Here is a 12852-nt window from a genome sequence, read left to right on the forward strand (position 1 = left end):
TTGTAGCAGGGTCTCATGGTCTCTCTCAGATCTCTCATGAGTGTGTTCAAGGCGATTGGTGCGGATGGTATGCATTCTTGCATTGGCATCAACCTCTGTGATGTGATGGAGAGCTGTCCTGCCCTGAATCTCATTTCGGGCAACTCTTCGGACTAGGATTGGCAGAACTCTATCTGCTGAGCTTCCTTTGCTTAAGTTGTAGAAGCTTCGGTCTCCATTAAACGGTATAGGTTGATCTTGCTCTTCGCTCCATGTCTCCATACATTCTACCCAAGGGGGCGTCGGACCATGAAAAGCCGGACGAGGGTTAGGAATTGGAATGGGAGCTACCGGGGGTAGGTTCTCAACTTCGGGCTCGGAGTCAGAACCATCAGCAAAGCCTTCAGCTTGGTGACCATCCATAGGGATTGGGTGGTCATTTTCTGGTTCTGCTTCAAACCAACCAGCATTGCCTTCGTTCGAAAGGTACGGGTTGCCGTGGGGATGGAATCCAGCCATAATATCTACGCGAGAAAAGAGGTATAAGAAGTATTTAATAGACGTACTAACTAGATAATTATAATAACACCAAATACCCCTATGGTATTTCATTGTGGTAGTGTTGGTAAGTTTTTAGACTTGTTGCCATATCACAACCATTCTTGGGCATGTGCTAATCACTCCTCGGACCAGCATAGTTGATCAGGCTATGCCACTCCCAGGACTAACCATACATCCCCGAGCTTACTTGTGATATTCAACAATCGTAATACTTTTGTTCTTGTCATTGTGACACTGATTTTAGTATGAATGCAGGCATGTATACTTAGTTAAATCTTTTATTATTTAAAAGTATAAACTCTTGGTCAGAGTATTTTAATCCCATTGTATTTATAGACTGTATATCTTTTATGGGTTGATATACTCAATTCACTATAAACAATGCTCTGATACCAATCTGTCACACCCCAAAACCGAGAACGGCGGAAACGTTCTGGGGCGGAGGACGTCATGTACAGTATCACAACAGTGTAAAGTAGTAACCAAGCAACAACATCATCCATTGCATTAATAGTAAAAGTTTAATACATGCGTGTTCTTTCATAATATACAACATGACAATAAGAAATCAAAATAAAATATGAATCTTGACCGCTCCGTCTTCTCAAAACCTGGTCATCGTACCTGTCTACTGGTGACCTGAGAATACAAGTCATTTTGAAAGCGAGTATCAGCTTTAAAGCTGGTGAGAACATAAGTATTTTAGTGTCATTGCTTTATAAAACTGTACATAAAAGATTTGAAATTCCTTTATGAAGACTTGGTATGAGTATGAAAAACCCTAGAAAATCCCATATTTCCTACTAGTATAAAAAGTAGTCTTCTACCAAGACCCCGACTGTTTTGAAGATTTGTAACTTTGTAAAAATGAAGGTTCTTCCCTAGTATAACTATTATTACCTAAATGTAGTTATATTTAAAACGCATATGTGAGTAAGATCACAAAGTAACTGTAATAGGGAAAGTAATATTTTTCCTCAGCAGTGACACTGCTGGCTGTAAAGTGAATAAAACATGGACTCCAGGTGGTATCGAAAGAACAATACACCTCGAAAAGTCTAAAAGGGTGAAGTATGGACTCCAGGAGGGATGCCTCGCAAAGTCAAAAAAAGAAGAAGTATGGACTCCAGGCAGGACACCTCGCAAAGTCTAAAAAGAAGAAGTATGGACTCCAGGCGGGACGCCTCACAAAGTCTAAAAAGAAGAAGTATGGACTCCACGCGGAACGCCTCGCAAAGTCTAAAAAGGATAAACTGCAGAAATCAAAGGTTTGAATGTGAACTCGTATGTAACCATGCTGATTGACGATCGAATAACTGATGACACTCCAGGTCACACGTAGTATGGTGACATTTTGTCACCCCTGGGCCTAGTCGGCTCGGACTGTAGCTAGCAGTCGGGATGTGGGAGTGTCTGTCCCATATAGATCTATACACATAATGCCCGCTCTCCCTCCAGGAGACTCTGGTTACACGGATGATAGCACAAGGAAGTGTCGTATCGAGAAGTAGTATGTCACATTCTATTTATAGTATTAAAGTATTTGTATAGACTCATGAATGAACTGACTCTTGTGTGATTCCTGGTACTAGTAATAGTAAATAGTATCTCCTAACTATACCCATAATAGTTACTAGTAATAAATGTATAAGAATGATGGAAGGATGCCTTTGCTACCCACAGGTACTGAACTAACTGATAGAACTTTTATGACTATATATGTATACATGATATATAACTAATATTTAGACGACCTTCGGACGGATAACCGATACCCTAAATCCACATCCAAACAAGGAAAAGGAATTAAAGCGAGCTAGCCTTCCTAAGTCCTTTAAACATTACTTATATAACTATACGTATATAGGCATGCAATTGACAATATAAAAGTTTAAAAGAAGTTTTGTAAAACATATTGAAAGCTTACTAATAAGAAGTGATGACTTGATGTCAATTTATAAAATGATTTAAAAGCAATTTGTTGATATAAACAGTTTAAAGTATAAGAAATCCCTTATTTGGAACACAGTTTAAAGTACATGAAAACCTTTGTTTGAAGTATAGATATAACAGGGTTTGGAAGGAAAATATAGTTTTTAGAAATCAAATTTGATAAAGGGATTAACGTGTAAAACATTCGAGAAAACATTTTGAAGCAGTATACTTGGTAAAACAGCTAAAAGTGTAGTAAATCCATATCATGATAGTTATTAATCACATGTGATTGATATGATAACTATCATGATTCAACTTGTATTCCCCCCCATAAAGGCAGTTAAAAACATTTAAAAGGTTAATTAAGGGGTATGAACTCACCTGCAGTGAGTGGAGTGGATGGATGTGCCGGGTAGGATGCTAGGTGTCAAGTGAGGACTTGAACACACACACGGATCCTATGTAACATGTAGTGATACATGAATGTATCTAATTAGTCATTTAACAACTAATTAATCAAGTAAAGACACTCTAATACATGGAAACACTTTATTTCAAGTGCTAGGAGTGCTAAAGGGTTGCATCTAAGGTGAGTATGACCTCACATTGGAGTTTGCTCCTCAAATGGTGGCCATTATGTGTGTTTACGGTTTCTTGACCATTACCCCCATGAGTTTACTGCCGTAAACTCATGACAATGGTGTCATTGGGTGTTTAAAGGTCCTAAACCACACAAAGAATTAAGCTAGACTCGAATCAAGGGCTTAGGAAGTGGTTAGGGCTCGAAATGGTACACTTTTGGAGTTTACGGTCCTTGGACCATCCTTGAGAGTTTACGGTCGTAAACACTTGGGTTTACGGTCGTAAACCCATGAGTTTAAGGCCGTAAACTCATGGTTACTCCAACCATGTCGTGACTTGGGGTTTCTAGCTTATGCATGCAAGTTTCTAGTCCTTTATCCAAGCATTTGAAGGTGTTAGGGGCATCTAAACACCACTTGGTGGTGTTTACGGTTCTGGGAGATCCCCAAACCGTAAACACAAGTGTTCTTGAGGGTTTCTTGGTGTTCTTCCGTGATTTAACATGTACACTAATTAAGTAACTAGCTAGGAAGGGTGTACTTACTTATAGGAAGCTTGGAAGAGTGTTTAGAGCCCAAGAACACTAGTGTGTGTTCTTGGTGTTCTTGGTGTTTCGAAGAACACTTGAAGATCTATGAAAAAGACAAGATTTCATGGATGAAATCATGTATAAACACTAGATTAAGGGTTATATCAGCGAATCTAGGAAAGAAACACTTACATTTTTGGCGGATTTGAAGAAAATTCGGATGATACTTGAGAGAGAAAAGGGAGTGTTCTTGGCTTGGAATTGTGAAAAAGTGATAAAAATGACTAAGTGTCATATTTATACTCCTCGGGGTTTACGTCCGTAAACACCAAGTTTGGGCCATAAACTCCAAACTCTTGGAGTTTTAAGACTTTATTGTTGCATAATAAACCATAGGGTATCCTCTCTCCTGCTATTTCCTGAAGCATTAAGCTTTATAACACTCAGACGGATTTAAAACCGGCTAAAATTTAGCAGAAAAGTATTTGGCTTTTATTTGAAGTGTTTGACAGCAGGGTTTATACAAATGGAAATTTCGGGTTGTCACAATAGAACTTTTCAATGTCATGTTTAAATCTCGATGTTCCCCTCTAGTTTGTGTTTGGGATGACGAGGATCACAAAGCGGGTGTGAATAACCATGCAAATGTGCATGGTGCCCTTATTGTTACAGTCACCTATTCGATGTGCCGATTAGCCACACACGCTCTATCGAACTATGACAAACAATGAGTCACCCTTTTCCACCTATGCTTAGAATCCAATTAGTGTGCCGGTTAACCACACGCGCTCCATTAACATCTTAGCAAGGGTGCAAAGTGTAATTTCATGGAATTGCACCAAATCACTTTTCCTAAAATAACTAAGATTGGGAATTGTTTGTGAAAACATTTAGTTACTTTTATACTTCATTATACTTTTAATGAGGAAGGGTTTGCCCTATCCTACCCGTTCGGCTAACGATCCTCCACCAATCAAGGAAGCGGTGGGTGAGAGTGGACACACATTAAACGGCCATTTTATAGGCCATAACCTTATACCCCCCTTAGAGATTGGCTTCGTGAATGAGGCCTACTAACGGTAAGACGAGCATTTTAAGTTATACATATATATATATATTAATCTTGTAATATTATAATAGTATAGGGTGTATTTTAAACATTTTAAAACACTAGGGTTTTAATTTCAATTTAAAATTTTCAAAATTTAAACCTTTTAAATTAAAATTTCAAATATTAAAACTCTCTTGATTTAATAATTATCCTTGAAATAAACAATTTATTTTAATTATCAAATCTTGAAGGATTATCTTTTAAATTAAACAATTAATTTAACCTAATCCCTTAAATCCCCTAAAATCGAAAATATGGGGTGGGATAATTCAAAATCTTTAATTACCATATTTTAAACAATTAAAAGATAAAGCATTATCCTAATCCCTAAAATTTAGGATCTTATCCTGGGGAGGAGGCCAAATTCGAAACCCTAGGGTTTGCAAACCCTAGATTTCGAAATCTTGGGGGCTAAGGAAAGGGTTTGTGAAACCCTTGTCAATTTCGAAATTTAGGGTTCAAGAACCCTAATTTCGAAAACCATGCCTCCTAGGGTTTATTGGCCATAAAACCTAATTGTCCGATTCATACTTTTGTATAAACTAATTGAAAACAACAAAACCAATGTCTCTGATAGCACTGATGGGTTTATACAAACAATCCTATGTGTGCATGCAACCCTAGAATTGGATCTATGTTTTACTATTAGTTACACAACATTATGAACACATGAAGAAATCTAGCATGCTCCTAGTAATTTCGAAATTCACAAAGGAGAAAGGTTTACATACCTCTTGTTGTTATGTTGTAATAAAAACTTAAAGTCTTCAATCTTCTTGTCTTGAAAGCAAGTACCACAAGTTTAGTACCTCTAATGGCTCACAAACACCAAGAGCAAATGGAGACGCAAGAGAGAGAGGGGAGAGGTAGAAAATCGGCTCTGGGAACTTCTAATAACAAGTGGCCGGTTTTCCTAAGCCAGGGGGTCTTTATATAGTTGTAGGGATTAGGGTTTCAGTCCTTATCCTTATCTGGTTGCTTAGCCACCAAGCAGCCCAAGGATATTTCTAGAAGCCCTATCCTTGGACGAATTCTAAGGCCTTATCCCCTTGAATTCATCCACCCTATCCCTTAGGGCATCCTTTTCCCTACTTTCCAACTATCACATAATTGCAGTTCAGTCCCCCTAGTTGAGTTAATTTCTCTTGATCACAATATTAATTCTTAATTAATTCTTGAACAATATTAACTAAACAAATATGATTTCTCTTTTAATATATTATTCTTATAATATATTAATAACCATAATAACCTCTTTCTCTATTATTTCTCTAGTCAAGTTGCTTTGGTGAAGGCAACCCAAAAGGACCATGCACAATCGGGTCAAGTACTTACCAAATATGGTTACGTGCTTAGACACTAATTCAACACAAATGTGATAGTCAAAATGGGAATATGGAAATGTTTCCATAAGTGGAAGTTATTCTTTAAATCTGTGTAAGATTAGAAAACTTAATGAAAGAAGAATGTTCAAAGGAATGTACTTTCAATGTGAGACTTCGTTTCCATGGAATTGCTCTTCATTGGAATACTTTGTAATGTTTGTTGCCAAGTCTTTGTGACTTTTGTGCATATTCATGACTTGAGGATCAATGCATATAAGTTTAGAATCTAATAGATTTCAGTAAATGACAAGAATTTGATATTCTTACATTTATCATAAGGATTTGGAATTGTAAAATGAGCACCATAGGCAAACATAGTGTGCATGCTTGGAGCATGGAATAAATATTGTTTTAATTCAAGTATTAAGTTGATTAATAGAAACATTATACAATGATTAATGTGTAATCAATATGTTGATTACATAAAAGGTGTTTTATTTATATTCATAAGTTTTGAGACCATATTGGATTCAATTGATCTTGTGTTTTACTTTGCATGTTTTGACTTCCCGAATAACTAGGTTATTCAAAATATCCACATTCGATCATACTTTGGGAGTAGGTACTGAGGCAAGACTTTTGTGAATCTGACTATAGATTGTCTAGGTGTTTTAGACATAACACAAGTTTGCTGTAGTGTTCATGAGTATTCCTGGAATAAGATTCGAGTATTGGATTAAACCCACACTCATTTGAATCACTTCATGGATTTTATCACGAGTGATCATGAGACGATAATATCTTATATTCTTAAAACCAAGACATATGAGTTGTAGTTTACAAGTCGGTTGCACATTGACATATGTAAACGCACCAGTAACTTGGTGTTATAAAACATATTGTTGTGTGTGATTTGATGAGTAAGTACAAGCAAGCATTTGAGTTGAAGTTAATCCGTTCCTTTTACTGAATGTGGGATAAAAGTGATATATGTGGGCCCCTCGATGATTTCGTGATGACACCCGAAGCGCTTGGCCAAGCCTGGACTGATTTGATTTGTTCAATTAGTCAATCGTCATAAATAGGAAATCGGGAAACAACAGATGGACAACGAGAATGATTATGATCCATGTCTAAGCCCATACGATATCTAGAATAGAGGAATATATGATCCCTTATCTAATGGATGCGTCATTGACCAGGCCAGAGTTCGACAACGGCTTTTAAGAGCTACGATTGCTAGTCGGGTTGTGGAGTTGTACTTGCAATAATAGTTATTAGACTTATCCAAGTGGGAGACTGTTAGATTAGGTGTCTAAGCCCATAACTATAATTGGTATGCACTTGACCCGAGAGTAGCATGGTCCATTTCGTGTTACATATCAACATGACAATTTGATAAGATGGACTTTTGAGAAGAGGTTATTTACGATTTATTAATATATTATAAGTTCTAATATATTAATATGAAATCATATAATTTAATTACTATTGATCTAGAATTAATTTGGAATTAATTTAGTGATCAAAAGAGACTAATTAAATTAATGGGGACTAATTATGGTAATTAGTGAAACATATGGATTGGAATATTGATCCATGTTGAACTAAGTTTATGTAAGTATTCATAAAGAGTTAGTCACAAGAACCATGGATCATAAACCGATGTGTATGGATTAGGGTTTACTCATGACCTTTGGAATCCTACACTATATATATATGTTTCTCATACCCTAAAATCGGCTAGACATGTTCTTGGAGTTCATAGGAGCCGATTTTGAAACTAGCAACCTCACTCTCAAGTTCTCCTTTGTTCAAGGTTGTGTTGTGAACCGTTTGAGGCATCACATTTGGGGTGCTAAGTTCTTAAAGGCCTAAACTACAAGCTACAACAAAGAGGTAATTCTATAACAAACTTTTATGTTGATTATGTCAATTGTATGCTAGTTGTAGGCTATATGCATTGGAAACAATATTGCATGTATAATTAGAGAAAACATAGATCCAAAGCATTTAGGGTTTTATGTGCACCATAGGATGTTGTAGTATACAAAAACCCAACAGAGACAACGTCCTGTTTCTTGATCTTCCATGAAATAAGAGAATCTCTAAGAAAGACGCAAAATCTGGTGGTGCATTTACGATCATGACGATCTCCAACGCAATCAGCATCACTATAGGAACGTAACTCAAGAGAAGACGTCGAGGGGAACAAGAGGGTCTGAAACTGAGTGCCACGAAGATATCTTAGATTACAGAGTACAGCTCCCCAATGAACAGAGGTAGGAGTAGTAACAAACTGACTGACAACATGAACATCATGGGCCATATCCGGATGAGTAACTGTGAGATAAACCAAACTTCCCACAACATTGCGATAAAGATTCAGATCGGACAAATGAAGACCATCAGTATGAGAGTACCGTGCATTGGATTCGAGAGGAGTATCAACAACCCAATTGTCAGAGAGGCCCGCCCGTGTAAACATGACAGATATATATATATATATATATATATATATATATATATATATATATGTGTGTGTGTATATATATATATATATAGAGAGAGAGAGCTAGGTTCATTTGTTTAAACTAATTATTGTGTTATTGTATGCATAAATGTGGGCCAATCAAAATTAAATAATTAAATAAATAAATAAGGGTAATTTAGTCATTTGTTTAATAACTTCCAAAAATAATCCCTATAATCATGGTATCTCTCCAGTTTAAATCTCCTTCCCCTCTTTATCTAAAAACCGATTCTGAAAACCCTAAATTGAACAAATCAACACCCCCACCCTTGTCCCTCCATCCGCCATTTCCCCTTTATTCCAGTATGCATCAAGTTCCGCTTCCGACTTGGAGTAAGACGACGAAGCTCAAGCTGCTCTCGAATTACAAACCCTAGAAATGGAGCTCTCGACAAGGAGCAGTGAAGCAGCGGCGCAGGTGAGTATAAAAACTATTGGGAGACCAATATGTTTCTCCAAACCGAAGAATTCGATAGGTAATCATACTAATTAACTAATCATATGATCTTCTCCTTTTCTCTTTGTTGTTTAAACCTGAATCCATCGTTTTCTTCTACAATTTCTGAAATACAGTTGGGGCGGATTGGAGGAAACATTTTCCGGCTACTATGATTCAAGTTCGCCGGACGGAACTCAGTCGTCGGCGGCCTCCAAAAACATCGTTTCAGAGAGAAATAGGAGGAAGAAGCTCAATGAATATAATTTGTTTTTGATTTATGGATATGATATTATTTTAAATGGATAAAGCGTCGATAATTAAAGATGCAATTGATTATATTCAACATTTTCATGAACAAGAGAGGATTATTCAAGAGGAGATAAAGAAACTAGAGTCTAAAAAATCAGAATCTGGGGTTTACGATTTTGATAAGGACACAGTGTTCATGTCAACGGAAAAATCAAAGAAGAAAAGGATTCAGCAATCTCCAGATACAAGTGATTCAAGGGCCTTTCCGATTGAAATTATTGAAGTAAGTCAAAGTCTTGAACTGTTTTTACGTACTCTCATGATTTTATCTCAAATTGATGATTGTGTTAAACTATTAATTAACAGTTAAAAGTGTCATACGTGGGAGAGAAGACAGCATTGGTGAGTTTGAAATGCAGGAAAAGAAGAGACACGATGGTCAAGATTTGTGAGGTTTTTGAATCTTTGAAGCTCAATGTTGTCACTGCCAACATCACTGCTTTTCCTGAGACCCTTTTCAAGACACTCTTCATTCATATTTGCACTAGAAAACATCCACTTCGGTGGTGCATTCTTGACTGAAAACGAAGAAGAGAAGGAATGCAGGGGTGATTTTTCTTTTGTATTAAATATTGATTGTGAATCGATGCAGAAAAGAATAGAGAATGGAAGAGTGTTTATGTAGATGATTCAATGGATGATATTGGTGAGATTCCAATTCTATTGGAATGGAATCACGAATTCCAATTCTATTGGAATGGAAAGACGAATTCCAATTCTGTTGGAATCACAGATGTTGATGCTTGAAGAACAGACCACAAAATTGAAACGGACCACATTATTCTTTTAGAATGTATTAGTCGTTGTTAGATTTGGATGTTTTCTTTCCCGTTTTGATTGTTTTTTAGTTTTTATTCCTTAACAATAAATGTAATTCTTAGCAATTGTTACCCGTATTCTATAAGAAATAATGTATTTTTTGTTTTTATTCTTCAATTGATTATTCAAGGATTTCTTATTCTACAAGAAGTTTTTAAATTCATGATCAAGAAATAGGTTCAAAATTATTTTTATTATTTATGGTTCAAGAATATTTTTATTTTTGAATATACTCATAAACATATTCTGTTAGAATGTCCGAATTAAAAAAATTATAATACGTAAAATCGGATTTTTAAAATTAATAGAATATATGATCCCTTAAAAAATGTAATTTTCCTTTATTAAATCTATATTAATTGACTAAATTACCCTTGTAATTAATTAAGATGATATTTTCAATTATTTTTAATTCAATAATATATACTAATCACTTTCTTAAAATAAGTAAATTTGATTGGCCCACATTTATGCATACAATAACACAATAATTACTTTGAATAGAATAACCTAGGCCTATATATATATATATATATATATATATATATATATATATATATATATATATATATATATAGTTTGAGAAATAAGATACCGTTTCTTAGACTGAGCTACCTCAATACCCAAGAAATAATGCAGCAAGCCCAAATCCTTCATAGTAAATCGATGAGCTAGATCATGCTTAAAAGACTCAATACCACCATGGTCATCACCAGTAATAATTATGTCATCCATATATAAGGACAAAAGAATCTGTCCTGCAATCGAGCATCTAACAAACAAAGTCGAATCATGATTACTCTGGACAAATCAAAGAGAGGTAATCACTGTGGAGAATTTTTCAAACCAAGCAGGAGGTACTTGCTTGAGACCATACAAAGCTGGAGCTGAATTCCTGAATCCAACAAACCTCACCCAACTGGTGATGAATTCCTGGAGGATGAGACATATAAACCTCTTCATGGAGGTCACCATTCGAAAATGCATTCTTGACATCCATTTGAAAGATCTTCCATTGTCGAATGGATTAAACTACAATCATAGTACGGACTGTCGTCATCTTTGCCACTGGGGCAGAGGTCTCTCCATAGTGAAAACCGTACTATTAGGAATACCCTTTTGCTAGAAGTCTAGCATTGTACCGCTCAACAGACCCATCAACTTTTTCTTTATCATGTACACCCATCGACAACCTATCGTATGTTTCCCAGTAGGAAGGGAAACCAAATCCCATGTATGATCCTGATGAAGAACAGTGAGTTTCTCAACCATAACATTCTGCCAAAGAGGATCTAAAATAGCTTCTCTATACGATTCAGCTTCAGACAGATGATGGATGCTCGCTATAAATGAAGCAAATGGTCCTAAGTATGTAGAGTAAGCAAAATCTGGAAGGTTGGTGGACTTGACATGACGAGTAGACCTCCTGAAGGGTGGTGGTGGAGGTGGATCTTCAATTTCAACAGTCGAAGGGGCAGAATCAGGAGCAGGAGGAGTCGAGGAACTCTTTGAAAAAGTGGGTGTGTCATGAGCTGAAGGATCAGGTGACATAGATGGGTCTCGAGCCTCTATCTCCTCATCGAAAGGATCAATATGCAGAACATCTGACTTCGTTACATTGTGAGCTGTAGCAGGAATCGAGTAGAAAGGAATATGTTCCAAAAAAGTGACACGTCGGGAAACATATAACTTCTGACTCACAGGATCATAGCAATACTATCCTTTCTGTCCAACACCATACCCCAAAAATACACAAATAACATATTTGGGCCACAACTTGTTCCTCTCAACATGAGAACGAAGAACACAAGGACATACAAAAACTCGTAAGGAAGAGTAGTTTGGTAGGTGACCATATAGCTTCTCAAAAGGAGACATTCCTGAATTCAATTAAGCAGGGATACGATTAATCACATAAATAGAAGTTACGATTTCTTCTCCCCAAAAGGCACTAGGGACCTGCGCAGACAGGAGCAATTAGCGGGCTGTCTCATCAATATGACTGTGTTTTCGTTCTGCACACCGTTTTACTGAGGAGTGTCTGTACACGATGACTCGTGTATGGTACCATTAGAAGCAAGTAACTGAGTAAAATCATTAGAGGTATATTCACCCCTTAAGTCACACCTGAAGCTCTTGATCACAGCCGAATGTTGAGTTTTAAGAAGAGCTCTAAAATTGTTGTAAATGCCAAGGAAATTAGATCTGCGTTTCATAAGATAAACCCATGTATATCGTGTATAATCATCTATAAAAGATACATAACAGGTTGACCCACCCTTTGTGGATACTAGTGCAGGACCCCATACATCAGAATGAATAATATCAAAAGGAGCAGTAGAACAAGACATACTTTTACTAAAAGGTAAAGCAGAGAATTTTCCTAGTTTACAACCACTACAATCAGAAATATCACAAGTGTTCAAATGACCCAAAAAACCACTAGATGCTAGAAAACTCAAACGTGATATAGACACATGTCCCAAACGAGAATGCCAAAGATAAAAATCAGACGACAAAGCACTCAAACGAAAAGAAGACAAATCAATGCTGGAGGCAGCAACAACAAATACTTTGAGAACCTCCAAGACATACAGTTCTCCCACCCTACGACCGATCCCAATCACCTTCTGGATGTGTTGATCTTGTATAATACAAACAAAATCAGAAAAGAACAACCAATTACCAGACTTACACAAATGACTGACTGGGGTAAGATTTAAAGTAAGT

The 12852-nt window shown here is 36.5% G+C and overlaps 1 pseudogene; it reads left to right on the forward strand.

Moving 5' to 3' along the window:
* The first annotated feature begins 8980 nt into the window (after positions 1 to 8980).
* Positions 8981 to 9825, forward strand: LOC145126852 (transcription factor bHLH35 pseudogene; annotated as a pseudogene).
* The last annotated feature ends 3027 nt before the right edge of the window (positions 9826 to 12852 follow it).

This window comes from Lactuca virosa, chromosome 7 (assembly GCF_052849685.1).
Source record: "Lactuca virosa cultivar CGN04683 chromosome 7, Lactuca_virosa_CGN04683_v6, whole genome shotgun sequence".
NCBI lineage: Eukaryota > Viridiplantae > Streptophyta > Magnoliopsida > Asterales > Asteraceae > Lactuca > Lactuca virosa.